The following is a 15,135-nucleotide window of genomic DNA, read 5'->3' as shown; positions in this document are numbered from 1 at the left end:
GCTGGAGCAGCCACTCCTCAGAGGTCCCCAGCAGCTCCCCGCAGCAGCAGCCTCCCCAGACCTGCCCCACCTCCTCCCAGTAGTGGTCCCCTCCCCCAAGATTTAATCAGGGGTATAAGTCATGGATAGGTCACGGGCTGTGATTTTTTGTTTATTGCCCATGACCTGTCCATGACTTTTACTAAAAATACCCAGGACTAAATCATAGCCTTACTCATGGATGAGTATATTCTGCAGTATAATAACTGCATGGCATCACGATTTGGTCAGAACAATTTTTATTTATTGTCAGGCAAAACCTTTAAGATACCGGAGAGGCTAGATACATCTCCAGGCTTGGACGCCCAAGGAGTATGTCTTTGCTCCATATGTTTACAAGGTCAGTGCCTCAAAGTTATTATTTTTGCAGTTCGCAGTATTCAGGTACCATTCATAATTTTAATGGACAAAGCCAGCTAACCAAACCAAACCAAACCATGCTTAAGTGGTGGCTGAGACGTGGCCTGCCAAAACAGCCCTTCTCCGGAAAATGTAGTTTTACCAGGAAATAGTGATTCTTCCTCAGCTAGTGTCCCTATGGCTGCTGCACTCTAGGTGTCTTTGCATCCCCAATCTGAGGGCCCGGGATGTGGCTACACCTACAGTGGAGCACTCATAGGGGGACACACCTTGAAAAACCATTGTTACTGTGCCAGGTGAGTAACCTTTTCATAGAATATAGAATATCAGGGCTGGAAGGGACCTCAGGAGATCATCTAGTCCAACCCCCTTCTTCTTCGAGTTGTGTCTCTATGGGTGCTCCACTGTAGGTGTATCCATGCACCTCAGATCGGTGCACGCAGTCACAGACACCTAGAGCGGAGCACCCAGCACCCATAGGGAGACACTTCTACTGCACAAGGTGAATAACCTTTCTCACACTCAAATCTTCCTTGAACTGTTCACTCCTCACTAACGCGCCCTTGGGTCCCCCAGCAGGGAGGTGCGTGAATGCGAGATAGCTGTGAACTGTGATTGATGTGAGATGGGGGAAAAGAAATGGGGGTTTTGAGATTTCGTTTTATTGAAAACAGTTTCTTGTCACAGAAATGCTGAAAGCAGGTCTCCTGCTCTGGGACGCTCCCCGTTTTGTAGCTGTGTCCCCGCCCATAGCACCGCTAATGGGCAGTGAGCAGATCAGGGCGAAGGACTGGGAGGCAGCGGGCGTTATGCAGGGCAGGCGGTTGAAGAACCAAAAGAACTTCAATTGACCCCGACGTGATTCGAACACGCAGCCTTCTGATCTGGAGTCAGACGCGCTACCGTTGCGCCACGAGGTCCTGCTGGGCAGTGCGGCGCCCCGCGTTAGAAATCACCAACCGCCGCAATCCAACGGCTGCTCCCTTGCAACTTCGCTGAGTCCCAACTGGCGGAGGCGAAGCGGGCTGGGGACACGGCCCGACAGTGACGGGCTCTGTCCTGCGCGCCCTGACCGTGGCAGGGAACCCCTCGCCCCGGCGTGGGAACGGTCCAATTGCCTCACGTTGGCCCGGCTGCGCTCGCGCGTCCCGCTCCCGGCTCTGACCTGCGGGAGCCTCGCGGCCAGGGCTCCTAACGGCCCCTTCCCCCCAGCCTGGCCCGGTCAGGCACCTCCCCCGCGCACGGAATCTCGGCCGCCCCCCAGTAGACACCCCCTTCCCCCCCACGTGGCGGGACAGCCACCACTGGCCGCAGAGCGAGCGGGAAGAGCCCGGCAGCCTCCCCGAGCAGCCCGCCCAGCCCCCACTGCGCGGCAGCCCCCGCCCCCAGAGAACAACTCCCTCCACTCCCAGCCCCCCACCTATCCCTGGCAGCAACTCACGCACCACCCCGTGCCCCCCATGGCTCCACTTCCGCTCGCTCCCCGCACTCTCTGGACTCCCATGAAGTCCTCAGTACCTCGCCGGGTTAATCTCCTGCCTCTCCAAGCCCAGCGCCCTCACCCGCTCCGTCCGTAGTGGCGCCCGGAAGACTCCCGCTCACTTTTACGCTCAGCACCGCCCTACCAACCCCCGCGGGTTTACAAACGATCGCGGGTTCTGTTCCATCAGCTATAAGTGAGGGCATCTTCGAGCTATTATCACGCAGCTCCTCGTTAGTATAGTGGTAAGTATCCCCGCCTGTCACGCGGGAGACCGGGGTTCGATTCCCCGACGGGGAGGCATTAGTTTTTTAAAACGTTCTCTGTTGAGCATTTTTTTTTTTAAATAAACCAGAACATTAAAGAATTAAAGCATGTTTAAAATGTGAAAGAAATTAACGTTTCTAGTTAGGAACGACATTTTGGTTTTTGTTACCTTAAATAAATAAAATAGTACAGGAATAAAATGTACATTTGCCTCCCCGTCGGGGAATTGAACCCCGGTCTCCCGCGTGACAGGCGGGGATACTAACCACTATACTAACGAGGAATTGGCTGGGAGTGAATCTTGCAAGACGCCTATTTCACATCACTTAGTGAGATTGTTGTAAGGCCCGTTAAAGTCAATGGTGAGATTCCTAGTGACTCCACTGGAATTTGGATCAGATCTTTAATGCACAGTGACCTATCTGATCCCTCTGAGTGAAAGAATTTGCAGAAGATGGTTCAGCCTTTTCTCCATCAGACTTTATTATCCCTTCCCAGCCAGCTGCCTAACTAGGAAAACCACAAGGAAAAAATGGCTGTTCCACACACAGGGGGAACAGTGAGGTTAATCGCAGACAGGAGCGTCGCCAGCTTTTCTGACGTGCTAGGCGGCGGAAGGTCCCGCCCCATGATGCCGCCCCCCCACAGAGACGGCAGAAGGTCCCGCTGCTGAAATACCGCCGTGGTCGCCGCCCCCCAAATTGTAGCGCCCTAGTCGACCACCTAGGTCACCTAATGGGTTGCGCCGGCCCTGATCGCAGAGAGGGCAAGGCGTGTGGCTGGCAAACCACGTAAAATCCAACAAGGATTTTTAGGGCATCTCGTCCTGCCCCAATCTAGTCGAGGAGTCCGGTGGCACCTTAAAGACTAACAGATTTATTTGGGCATAAGCTTTCGTGGGTAAAAAACCCCCCAATTCTTCAGCTGCATGGAGTGAAAATTATAGATATAGGCATAAATATACTGGCAGATGAAGAGAAGGGAGTTACCTTACAAGTGGAGAACCAGTGGACAAGACCAATTCAGTCAGGGTGGATGTGGTCCACTCCCAATTACTGACGAGGGGGTGTCAATACCAAGGGCTTCTGCGCATTGCATCTGTCCCTCTCCACACTGTCCTGTGCGTTGCTTCCAGCCCCCGCAGCCTGCTTGGTTTTGTGGCCACGCTGGTCCTGCACCCAGGAGCACTCGAACCAGCAGATCAGTGCCATAACAAGGGCAAAGCGAGTGAGGCACTTGCCTTGGGCGCGCAAAGCTGAGGAGTGCAGAAAAAGATGATGTCAGTGCGTTTGTCTGCAGACAGGGATCCCTGTACCACTCACAGGTAGGGCTCTGCTGGGGCCTGCCCGCCTCTGGCCTCCTGGCCCATCAGCACACCATGGTGGGGCCAGCCAAGGAAGGCGGACGGACGGCTCTGCTCTGGATAAAGGGGCCACGGTGCCAGCCCCGGGTCTCCCGCCCCTCCGGAAGCAGCGTCAGACACGGGGCGGGCCTGGGGGTTAACCCCTGTGGGCCAAGGCAGGGAGAGGGGCGCTGCTCGGGAGGGGGATGCAGCAGGGTGTGTGGCAATAGGGAGAGGGGCAGGATGGGATGGGGGTGCAGCAGGGCATGGGGCAATAGAGACAGAGGGGCAGGATGGTACGGGGTTCAGCAGGGGCCGGGGTGTAGCAGGTCATGGGGCAGGATGGCATGGGGCAATAGAGACAGAGGAGCAGGATGGGATGGTGGTGCAGCAGGGGATGGGGCAATAGAGACAGAGTGCCTTTGTTTATCATTCCTTATTTCTTATGGAGATCACAGATTGGGCACCTGCGATCTCTATAATATATTAATTTTGTTTAATGTTTAGACGAATTTAATACATTTATTTATGTATTTTTAATTTTTATTCCAGTCTATTGAACAAGACCCTATGAAATTATATGGAAGGGGGAGGGCGCAATTTTATATTCTTGCCTTGGGCGCAAAAATAGCTAGTTACGGCTCTGCAGCCGATTAGCAATTGATGCCGCGGGCAAGAGCACTAACTTCTGCAGGGAAATATACTGACAATGGCGCCGCTTTCCTAGGGCAGGGAGGGCACCCCTACACCCTGAATTCCCGTAACACCTGAACCAGTAGCTGCTCCCGAAAGAGGCTGACTCAGGATGGGGAGCACACTATGCACCAAGCAGCTCTCGCTCTCTTCCAGCCCCGAGTTTGGGTAGGTCATGCACTTTTGCCCCCTTAGCACTGCACGAGGTGGGGCGCAGAGGGCTCACACTTGGGTTGTGTTAGAAGGAAACTGCAGCTGCTGCTACCAGAAAGCACAATCTCCTCTGCATCTCTTGTCACGCACCAGAGTGTGAGAATGTTTTTGCAAGGCTCAGCATTAAGCTAGGTTTTATTTTCAGCTGAGGCCCCTAATGGGATGGGTTCAGGCAGCCATGGCCAGCTTGAATATGTGGCTGTATGTATGGAGCCTGTTGCCAGGGGTGGAAAGAGGGGAACCCCAGTGGGCCATAGCTGGTGTGAAGGCTAAGGACCTCTCATGGACAGGGGTGCTGCAGTACCCTCCCCCACCCCTTGTTCCAGCACCTATGCTCATTGATGGCTTCTCTGGAATCATTCTGTTTGGGTTGGGGTGGGGTTGTTTCATGGTCTTATCCATGGGTTAATTTCACAGTTGCCAACTTTCATGCGGTATATAAGCACCCCAACTTTCACAATAAGGCAAAAATCAAGCTAATCCCATTTCAAAAGAAGGCCAAAACAAGCTAATCCCTAAGAACCCCAACACTCTATGTGACTAGATCCCCCCGGCGTGCAGTCTGGGACTGTGGTGGGCCCACTTTGCACCCCTGACTCTCTTCTCCCCTTGACCCTGCTTGCCAGGAGCCAATAAAAAAAACAAGAAGCAACAAGCCACAAGCCAAAAAACTAGCTAACAAGCAACTCACAGGCCAATTAAGCCAAAAACAAGCCCAATTTCTGTTTTTTTTTTTTTTTTTTGCAGGTTTGGCATATCTGGTTAACTTATCTTCCTCCCATTCCCTAATGGAATAGTTTCGGGGGGGGGTGTCTCTTGGGGGGATCCACCGAGATTTCCTCAATGCAGGCATTGCTGTGGGAGGGGATGATTGGAACCAACTTAATAAAGAGAAAAGAAGCAGTTCACGTGCGTTTGAAACTTGGGATGTGCTCTGGTAAGGGTGGAAGAGGATTTTGTAATGAGAATTTGAGAAGCAACTTGAGTCAGCAGCCAGTGAGGCGAAAGAAGGTCAAACACCTGCTGCCTCACTTTCTAAAAAGGGAAAGAGAAATGGAGACCAATCACTTTGGGATCTGTGAGTGCAAAGTTGAAGGACACTTACAGAAATGATACTGACTCAGTCAGCAGTAGGGTAGTTAAATCAGGAACTATATTTAACTTACCAATTTGTGTCTGGTCAGATGTACAGTAAACATCATATATAAATTGTTATCAGTATAAGCAAAGGTACTGTCTGATTGCAATAATGGAGAAAAATATCTCTGTGGGTAAAAGGAGCCTAGGCCAGATTTTCAATCATGGTGGCTAAAGGGTGGCTCAATTCATATTTAGGCACCTAAATAAAAAAGTGATTTGCAGCTCCTATTGAAGCACCTCTGAAAATCAGGCCACTAATTTAGGTGTTTAACTAGGGTGACCAGATGTCCCTATTTTATAGGGACAGTCCCGATATTTGGGGCTTTTTCTTATATAGGCTCCTATTACCCCATACCTTCTGTCCCAATTTTTCACACTTGCTGTCTGGTCACCCTATGTTTAATCCTTGTAGGTTCCTCATTTTAGGGAGCCAAGTTTGAAAATTTTGAGTTGACAATTGAAAAAGAAGAGTTACTGTAGGGATGCCCTGTTTAGATGAATCACGAAGTCATCCTGTATCTAGCATATCAGAAAAAAAAAATCACATGAAAATTTTACAAATTTCCTAGGCTGCTTTTTTCCCCCTCCTGCCAGCTCTGTGCCCCCAGTGCATGGAGTTCTGGGGACAGTTGGTATGGGCCGGGTTTTTCTAGGTGTAGTGACTCAAGGCAATCCTGCTCATCCTGGCTGCTACAGGCACATAGGAGCTCTCCTCAGCACTGAGGGCCAAAACAGTCCCTTGAAGGCCCAGGATTATGGGGTGGTGGAGAAGCGGGACAAGACACCCGCTCTAAGTCCCTGTGGCAGGCTGTGCGCAAGAACCAAGATTTTCACTGGTGCCATAACTTAAGTGTGACCTGAGGAATTCCTCAGAGCAGACTGCATTTGAGTCTGTTTACACTTTTACAAACATTTATTTGAATGCCTGATTTGATTCGAATATGATCGCCATTGATTCACATCAAATCCCACTCTGTGTATACTCTTTGTGCTGTTTGGATTTTGCTCTGTGCCCTTACACTACAAAATCTGTAGGCACAGGACTCTTTGGCAAGGTCTTAATACTTATATAATGGCATATTAATTTACAGGACTGTCTGCATAATGAGTAGCATATAATTATTAGTCTTGAGTGGTTGCTGTACAGTGCAATGTACACCCATGGTGCTAAATGATTCCCTAATAGTGTTATGCTTATAAGAAGCACACCGGATCTTTTTCAGGGAAAAAAGGCAATATGCCGCATTTATTGAGAATACAGCAGTTAGCATATGCTTCACACACACACACACACACACACACACGTCCTGCCAGTTCATGTTTATAGTTACCAGTCCAGAGTTTGGATCAATCTAGTGGCCAGCCAGATTGGTCGCAGAGGGGAGCCGGGCTCTGTTGGTTGTGATCCAATGCTCCTGGAGACAGTTGTGGCAAGATGAACCCAAAGTCCCATGGCCAAGCACCCTGTTCTTATAGTCTTTTTTCTCTATTGAAGTCTATGGATTTTGCTGTGTCAGTTTGTGACTGGTTACTCCTTAATTGGTGTTGTCTTTTGATGTTAACATTCCAAAACACCTCCGAGAGGGTCATCCTGTCCTGGTTTCGATTTAATCAATTGTCTTGTCTTTAGGGGTGCCAGCCTGCACCTCAGGTTTGTCAGTCTGCCCTTCCTCACTTATGAATGCGCGTTGATGTTTCTCTGGTGTCATTAAGTTTCTTTACTCCTCCTTCCTTGACCATCTGACTTTAACAATGACCTTCACACCTTATCTTTTCCTGATGCATGCATTCCTCATTCACACAAACAGTCTTTTACAGAGACCTTCAAAGGTATACAGCAGTTTTTATGTTGAGCAAGAAAGGCATTGTAAATTATACCCTACTAAATCTTGTAATCAAAACACTTCACATTGTGGCCCAAGCCTTCAACATTCCTCTAATCTCCTTAACATAGATACAATACAAGATCCTGTCTCTAAGGCTAGGTCTACACTACCCGCCTGAATCGGCGAGTAGAAATTGACCTACTCGGGGATGCCTAAGGCTACATCTACACTACGGGGGGGAGTCGATTTAAGATACGCAAATTCAGCTACGTGAATAGCGTAGCTGAATTTGACGTATCGCGGCCGACTTACCCCGCTGTGAGGACCGTGGCAAAATTGACCTCCACGGCTTCCTGTCGACAGCGCTTACTCCCACCTCCACTGGTGGAGTAAGAGCGTTGATTAGGGGATCGATTGTCGCGTCCCGACGGGACGCGATAAATCGATCCCCGAGAGGTCGATTTCTACCCGCCGATTCAGGCGGGTAGTGTAGACCTAGCCTTACTTACTAAACCTTAAAACAAAGACAGGTATATTTAACTAGAGTGCCTCATTTATAATTCATATAGGAAACCATAGTAGACATTATAACTTATCCTAAAACAAAAGGGTGACCATAATCAGTCATAAGGATTATTCTGGTCTGTCCCTGCCTTAACATCAGTACAGACACTGGCAGTCTGTCAGATGTGTTTCTACCAATGTCCCAGAGGGTCATTCCTTTCTGCTATTCAAAAAAGGGTGGCTGGCAGGATGATCAAATCATACATTAATTCTTATAGTACAAATATAAAATCCTGCTCCTACAATAGCAGTGTTTCAGTACTGCTACACTTTGATCAGACTGCAAAATAAAAGTTTTAGAAATAATTGCAAATGATTTTTTACAGTTTTTAAGAGAGAAAGGCTGAAGCACTGTGGCAAGTGAACAGTTCAAATGCATTGACTGTTAAACTGCAATGCATTGATAAAACACATGTAGTATTTTGTTTTTAGCAAAAAATAAGCACACTTTCTTTTTAATTTATTTCAGTGTGCATTAACAGATGCTATTAGTTGGTGGGAAGAAGATTAGAAATTTACTTCGAAGATAAATACTGTGTTAAATAATAAACATTTTTTATTTCTACTGTTTTGTATGATTATCTTTCATTGATCTCTTTGGAAAAAGAAGCTGGCGTTTCAAGTTATCAGCAGTACAAGCTCCCTCTAGTGGTGCTCAGAACTGCTCAGCTTCGTAGTTAGTGAATTTAAGAATTCAAAACGATTTGGAATTCAGACAATAAGGCTATTAATTTATTTTAGTTATTGTGAAAAAGAAAACTGGGGAAAATCAACCCCCTTAGACACAAACGTATACTGAGATTAGAGCAAATTAACTCCCTCTTCCGCCCCTGGTGCTTTGTTAAATTCTAGACATCTGGGAAAGAGAATAATTGAAACGTCGCTAACTTCCACCCTCACATTCTATGCACTTAATCAATCCATAAATAGCAAACATTTTGTTCATGCTTTCATCTGGAAATTGGGGGGGAAATATAAAAAAACACTTTACGATGGAATTTGAGGTTTCACTTTGCAACATAAAGCATTAAGGGTTTTCTTTTCGTTTCAAGTTGCATTATTGTGAAAAATAGCCCTTTTGGAAATTAAGTCCTTGTCAAGGGGTCAGACTGGTTCTTGCCAGATCTAAAACAGAAACACATTGAAGCCTGATTTTTTCCACGTGCAATTAATAAAAAAAGGGGAAGGAATTAGTCTTTCCTCTACTTTTATGAGTGGAAGGGACCCAGTTTTAGGGTATTTTGCAAAGGGTGAGGCCAGTTTTGCAATATCATCCTTTTGCCTATTCTGCCACACATTTTCAGCCTAGCAAAAGCGCCTGCCTGATCACATAGTGTTTGGATGTACATCACCAGAGCCTCCCAGCTCCGTGGGGTTCGTACCCATCACCATTGTACACTGTATGCCCCACAAGGCACTGAAACCTGAGCCTGCCTCCTCCCTGTGGCTGAGGGAGAAGAGTGACAGACAGGAAGCAGGGCTGTCAATTTTGGCCCCTGTTACACTCTGACACCCCAATATTCACCACTGTCATGTAATTAGGATATGTCTTATACAAAGTATGCCTTGTGAAGTGTCATTCTAAAAAGTCTTGATCTGCTAGACAGTAATGTCTCGTTGGATTGTATGTGCTATCATCATGTGTGAAGTTATGAAGTTTGACTATGTCTGTGTTGCTGAAACATGTCCTGAGGTCGAAAACACCCACAAGCAGCCTTTCAGGTATGACAGTAAAAAGGCCAAACAATGTTAATGGCTTATTGAGGAAATGCACACAAGCACAAGGATTACCCCAGGAACTGTGTGCAATAGAAACCTCTCAGAGATAGCACTACACAATGGGAACTGTTTAACCCAGGTCACAGCAAAAGAGTTTTCCAGCTAGTGAGAAGAAGATATAAAAGGGGGGGAAATTACATTATGGGGCGACCTCACTCTCCCTACAATAACACACCTGGAAATACCCTGAGGAACAAAGACTGAACTGTGGGAAGTGATGGTCCCAGGCTAGAAGGATTTTTATCCTGTGTATGAAAACCTGGGAAAGCCAAGGCAACTTGTGCTTTAAGAATCTGCCAGCCTGTTTATCACTGATGGTGAGAATTTGCTAATTTATATCCTACCTGTCTAGTGTGTTAAGCTCAGTTTGCGGTTTTTGTTTATTTACTAAAGTAATCTGCTTTGATCTGTTTGCAATCCCTTATAATTACTTAAATTTTACTTTTTATAGTTAATAAACTTATTTCTTGTTTATGACATAATCCAGTTTGTGCAATTTATAACTGGGGGGCAAGAAGTTGTGCATATATCTCTCCACATTGAGGGAGAGGGTGATTTTTATGAGCTTGCGCTGTGCAGATTTTTCTATATACCGCAAGACAATATTATTTTGGGTTAACTCCCCAAAGGGGGTGTACACATGAGTGCTCGGTGAATCTCCGAGCTGAACCCTCTCACACAGAGCTGACTTCAGTCTGTGTCTGCAGCTGGGTGTGGTCTTACCCCTGTGTGTGTGCTAGCGAAGCCTTGAGGGCCTGGCACACCATAAACAGGGTGAGGAAGCCCAGGCTATGGAACGGGCGGGCTCAGTGAAACCCCAGCACATCAGCTGGCGTCCCAGATGGGGGGGTCCAACCCATCACAACCCCCTACTCTGATCAGCTTAACTGGGTCAAATTTCTTTGGACTGATATACCACTTTACAAGGCATATGACTAGAGAAGATAGAGAAGAAGACCTCAGGGATAAATTGTAATAAAGGACAGAGATGGCGGTTCAGGAAAAATTTCTTTCAGGATAGGGTCCCAACCAATATGGATTATAGTTTGATGATTCCCTGTATGGGTTTCAGTGTGGGGTGGAAGGTGACAGCTAGGGGTCTGAGGTTGGAAGAGGTTTTTATTTCCGTATTGAAGTAGGTTCTCTCTGGGTATTTGGGTGGCCCCTTCCAATTCACTTTGAATGGTCCCTTGAAATATGTATTAACTACTTACACTAAACATCTTTTCCACCTACCTGAAGAAGAGCTCTGTGTGATCTTGAAATCTTCTCTCTTTCACCAACAGAAGTTGGTCCAATAAGAGATATTACCTCACCCACCTTGTCTCTCTAATACCCTGAGACCAATACGGCTACAACAACACTGCATACAAACTTTACAAACATATTTGCTTCTGAGCTGAGAGCGCACCTGAGAGGTTTCAGCCCAATGGCTCTTTTCATTTAAAAGTTAAAAACGACTGTAAATGGGAGTGCTGTGTCAACCATAACTATAGATCAGGAGCTGAGACAGTGTATGTGCAGTTAAGTACTGCCCAAAGCAATTTGCGTTAATGAGAGAACCTGACTCTTGCTATTCCTAAATTAGGGGCATGCTAATGAGGCCTTTTCAAAGCCTTGAAAGAGATGAAGAGTGAGCATTGTATTTAGAAGCATGAAAACATGCTTAGAATCTGAATTCACATTATTGTGTATAAGCAAAGAACATAAGAATTTAAGAACAGCCATACTGGTTCAGACCAAAGGTCCATCTAGCCCAATATCCAGTCTTCCGACAGTGGTCAATGCAAGATGCCCCTGAGAGAATGAACAGAACAGAGAAGAGGAACCAGAGCATTTTAGGAATACAGAATATAAATTTGCTACGCCCTAGTGATTAGAAGAATATCATCAACAATAAAATCAAAATACAAAGAGGGACCAGTAACCCCTAAAGGAGTAGGGGAGTTAAACAACTAACACGCTCACGGATTTATTATTTTTTAATTCTTACAGATGATTGGTAAATGATGCTACCATTCTTGTAATTTCCATCTATTTTTTTAATAGAATGTGGCTCAACCCCACATTCCCTACAGCGGAGCAGCCTATGTAGGAGATAGGAAATTATATGAGGTTGTCCTTGTGGAGTTTCCTCTGGACTGTCCACTTATGGAAAGCAGGGTTCCTCACCCCTGAAACCTATGGCTCTCAGGGGATCTTCTGGAGGTAAAGGCCATCAGTGAGAAATCAACAAATTTCCGTAAGACCTTGTCTAGATAAGTAATTGTATAGGTTTAACTTACATTAGTTTTTAAATCAATTAGATTCATAATAGTCTTAAGCTAAAGTGAAGTAAGCCTGGTTTTAAAAGAAATAAGTGTCCACACAGCCTTTTGCAACTTCATCCCTGGCTTTAAACATTCCCCTTTTCAGAGAGGAACCCCTAACACATGTGTCACTAGGTGATGTCAGCCCCTCTGTCACCCCGAGGTACTTACTTAGCAAGGACCTTTGGATGCCTAGTAACTGTGCTTCTTGTCTTTCCTTCAGCTGTTACAGAGGGGGACTGCAAAGATGCTTATCAGAGACATGGAAAAAGTGGAATCAGCCTCCTAGTAGAGGTTTCTTTTGAGAATTGTTCAATATGACGAGACTTGGAAGGATTAGATATTTATTGGTAAATGTCGATTTCACTGTAACTCACAAACTGATGGGAAAATATTTCCATTGAGAATCAAAATTAACAGATAGGCAAAGAAAGAAAAATGCTGCTTGAGAACTTATTATAGTTTAAGATATTTACTTCATTTATGTTGACATGTGACAGTCTGTGTTTTATATTATGTTCTTGTAGCCATGTTGGTCCCAGGATATTAAAGAGACAAGGTGGGTGAAGTAATATCTTTTATTGGACAAACTTCTGTTGGTGAGAGAGACAAATTTTGGTCCCCTATGTAAGCTCGAAAGCTTGTCTCTCTCACCAACAGAAGTAAAATATATTACCTCACCCACCCTGTCTCTCTAATCTCTTTTAACATTTATAAAGATTTAACTTTTTGAATCTCAATGTCCATTGACATTACATAATTATTGCCTGCCCCTCCCCCCACTGGTTGCCCCCTCTTAATTTCCTACAACTGTGAAAATTGAAATCAAATATAGAAAAATGCTTTAAATTATCAATATTATCCATCAAAATTATTACAAAAATAAAGATTAAATTCTGCCAAGCCTAAATATGACTGTTAACATAGACACAACACACAGGACTCATGCAAAGTGGATATGAAGGTTGGAAGGAGGAGACTGGTGCTTATGCAGCCCCTCTGTGTTGGAGCTTGAGGAATGTCTTGTGCAGCCCATGTACTCCACTCAAAAAACATCAGAGGATTTTCCTGCCCAAAATCCACTGGATACTAATACTGCCATTGACAGTAGTAACTTCCAATACACAGGTTCTTGGAACAGGCAGGAAGCAGTATGTAACTATGTATCATAATTGTTGCATGCCTATTGAGCTGGCCATGGGACTGGGGGAGGGGAATGTTGGAGAAGTACAAAGGGGCAGGCATCCATGCAGATTCTCCAAGCTCCACAGGGTTGGAGCCAGAATGGATTCTTGGGCTCTGCATGATGAGGAGGCCATGCGCCCTGCCACCTTTTGTGATGGCTAACTCCTCACTCCAAGAAATTAATGTTCCATGGTGTCAGTGCCAGAGAAGTGGTGTATTCATTCCCCCACCCCCGTTTACTGAGTTTTTCTATGGAAGGGGATGAGACTCAGTTTTAATTTGTATTCTTAATGTTTCATTACTACAGAGATGACTCTATATGGTCTAGTTACTTTGAGAATGAGGAGTCTTTTATAAAAAAGGGCTTTTTATTAAACTGTAGGTTTGATGCTTCCAAAAGGAATTCGGCTCCCAGGAAAAGGGAAAGCCTTGACTTAGTATATTATGTCCAAATATTGTCCAAACCCAGCTCAATAACTTTTTATAATTATATTTGATGCAATGGCCTTTTGCCAAAAGCCTATCAGTTATTATTCCATTGGGTATGTCTGGGTAAGATCTGTCTCTGGTTTCCCCTAACTGAACTATTGCATGAATTTATTGTGGCAGTGAGGTCACAGAGAACATTATTAATAATAGATTGGTTCAGTACTTGGAAATGGAAAATAATAACGGTTCTATTTGTCAAAGGGACACATGAACTCTGGGTTTGCTGGATTCATTGTTTTCTGAAATCAATAGCTTCTCTAGCACAACAGGTGTCTAATAGCAGAATTTGGGGATTCATTAAAGTGCACCACTGTCAGGGGAAAGAAAAAAAATCTTGTAGTAGCAGGAAATTGTAAAATATCTAATTGTGTCAAACTTTTGCAGTGGGGAGTCTTTTCCAGTAACTTTAGCAGTAACCAGGGCTATGAAAGCCGACTATTTCATATAATGACTGATTACTACTCATCAAATGCAGATAAGCTGGGGTGGAGAAGGGAAGTTATATAAAGAGGTTACCCCTACCACGAGGTGAGGGATGGGCTGCATGCCCAAGATGGGATTTTATTTAAAGGGGATTGAGCAGTAATCACAGCAGATTTAAGAGCTGACATCATGAGATGGATCCATGCTTCACTTCTGGGGAGAGCAGCATGCCTGTGAGAAGCCAAGAAGTTAGTCAACAGGCCAGGCACAAACACCCAGTTGAGAGTGTACATGGGACACTACGCAGTGTGCAACAGGAGTCTGTACAGCTTCATGAAATCCCTACCCCCGCCTGGGAAAAGGTCAGAACAGGCCTATTCATTTTATATTCACAGTAAATACTACTTCAGTTTCTGGGAGGTGGACTATCTGGAGGACACTCAGGCAAAAACTGTGATCATGAAATTAAAGGCACAGTTTGCAAGGTAAGCCATACCTAGCATACTGTGCTCAGAAAATGGGCCATAGTACATGGAATTCAAATGATTCAGCACCAAATGGGAATCTGAGCTTAAGATATTTTCCCCTGAGTACCCACAACACAATGGGAAAGCAGAGCTGGCAGTAAAGACAGCCAAGATACTGATGGCAAAGGCAAAATAGACAGGCAGGGATCACCTTACCTGAAAAAGTTGGACCATTGCAATACACCCTCCCAGGGACTGGATAGTAGTCCAGCACAGGGGCCAATGGGCTAGAGAACCAAGACTCTGCTTCCCACCAGGGTAGTCTGTTCTAGGTCTAATAATCAAATAGCCGCACAAAGCAATGGCAAAAAGCAACACCAGTCCAAGCTGCAGTGGGGCGCAGGGCTTAAGGTAGCTGTAGACTCGGGGCTGCTGCGGAGAAGAAACTGAAGACAACCACATAGTAGCTATACACAGCTGGTACACCCAGACAGGCTAGGACCAGCAGGACTTAGAATCTCAGCCATCAGCTGGTCTGATGCAGAAGAGTCAGAAGAAT

General features: G+C 45.7%; 1 protein-coding gene and 3 non-coding genes across 4 annotated transcripts in view; 1 reads left to right on the top strand and 3 right to left on the bottom strand.

Annotated features, from left to right (window-relative positions):
- Positions 1-2,051, bottom strand: part of TMPO (thymopoietin) — a 65,212-nt gene extending 63,161 nt beyond the window's left edge. Inside the window, exon 1 of the mRNA XM_065561188.1 lies at positions 1,918-2,051. The gene's annotated coding sequence lies outside the window, so the exon portion shown is untranslated. The remainder of the gene's footprint in view (positions 1-1,917) is intronic.
- Positions 1,248-1,319, bottom strand: TRNAW-CCA (transfer RNA tryptophan (anticodon CCA)). Its single transcript has one exon. It is a non-coding gene; the product is annotated as a tRNA-Trp (tRNA).
- A 56-nt stretch (positions 2,052-2,107) lies between the features above and the next one.
- TRNAD-GUC (transfer RNA aspartic acid (anticodon GUC)) lies at positions 2,108-2,179 on the top strand. Its single transcript has one exon. It is a non-coding gene; the product is annotated as a tRNA-Asp (tRNA).
- A 178-nt stretch (positions 2,180-2,357) lies between these two features.
- On the bottom strand, positions 2,358-2,429 carry TRNAD-GUC (transfer RNA aspartic acid (anticodon GUC)). The gene has a single exon. It is a non-coding gene; the product is annotated as a tRNA-Asp (tRNA).
- Between the last annotated feature and the right edge of the window lie 12,706 nt (positions 2,430-15,135).

This window comes from Chrysemys picta, chromosome 1 (genome assembly GCF_011386835.1).
Source record: "Chrysemys picta bellii isolate R12L10 chromosome 1, ASM1138683v2, whole genome shotgun sequence".
In the NCBI taxonomy this organism is placed as follows: domain Eukaryota; kingdom Metazoa; phylum Chordata; order Testudines; family Emydidae; genus Chrysemys; species Chrysemys picta.
The sequence above is the reverse complement of the archived record's forward strand: the minus strand, read 5'-3'. Positions and strand labels throughout refer to the sequence as shown.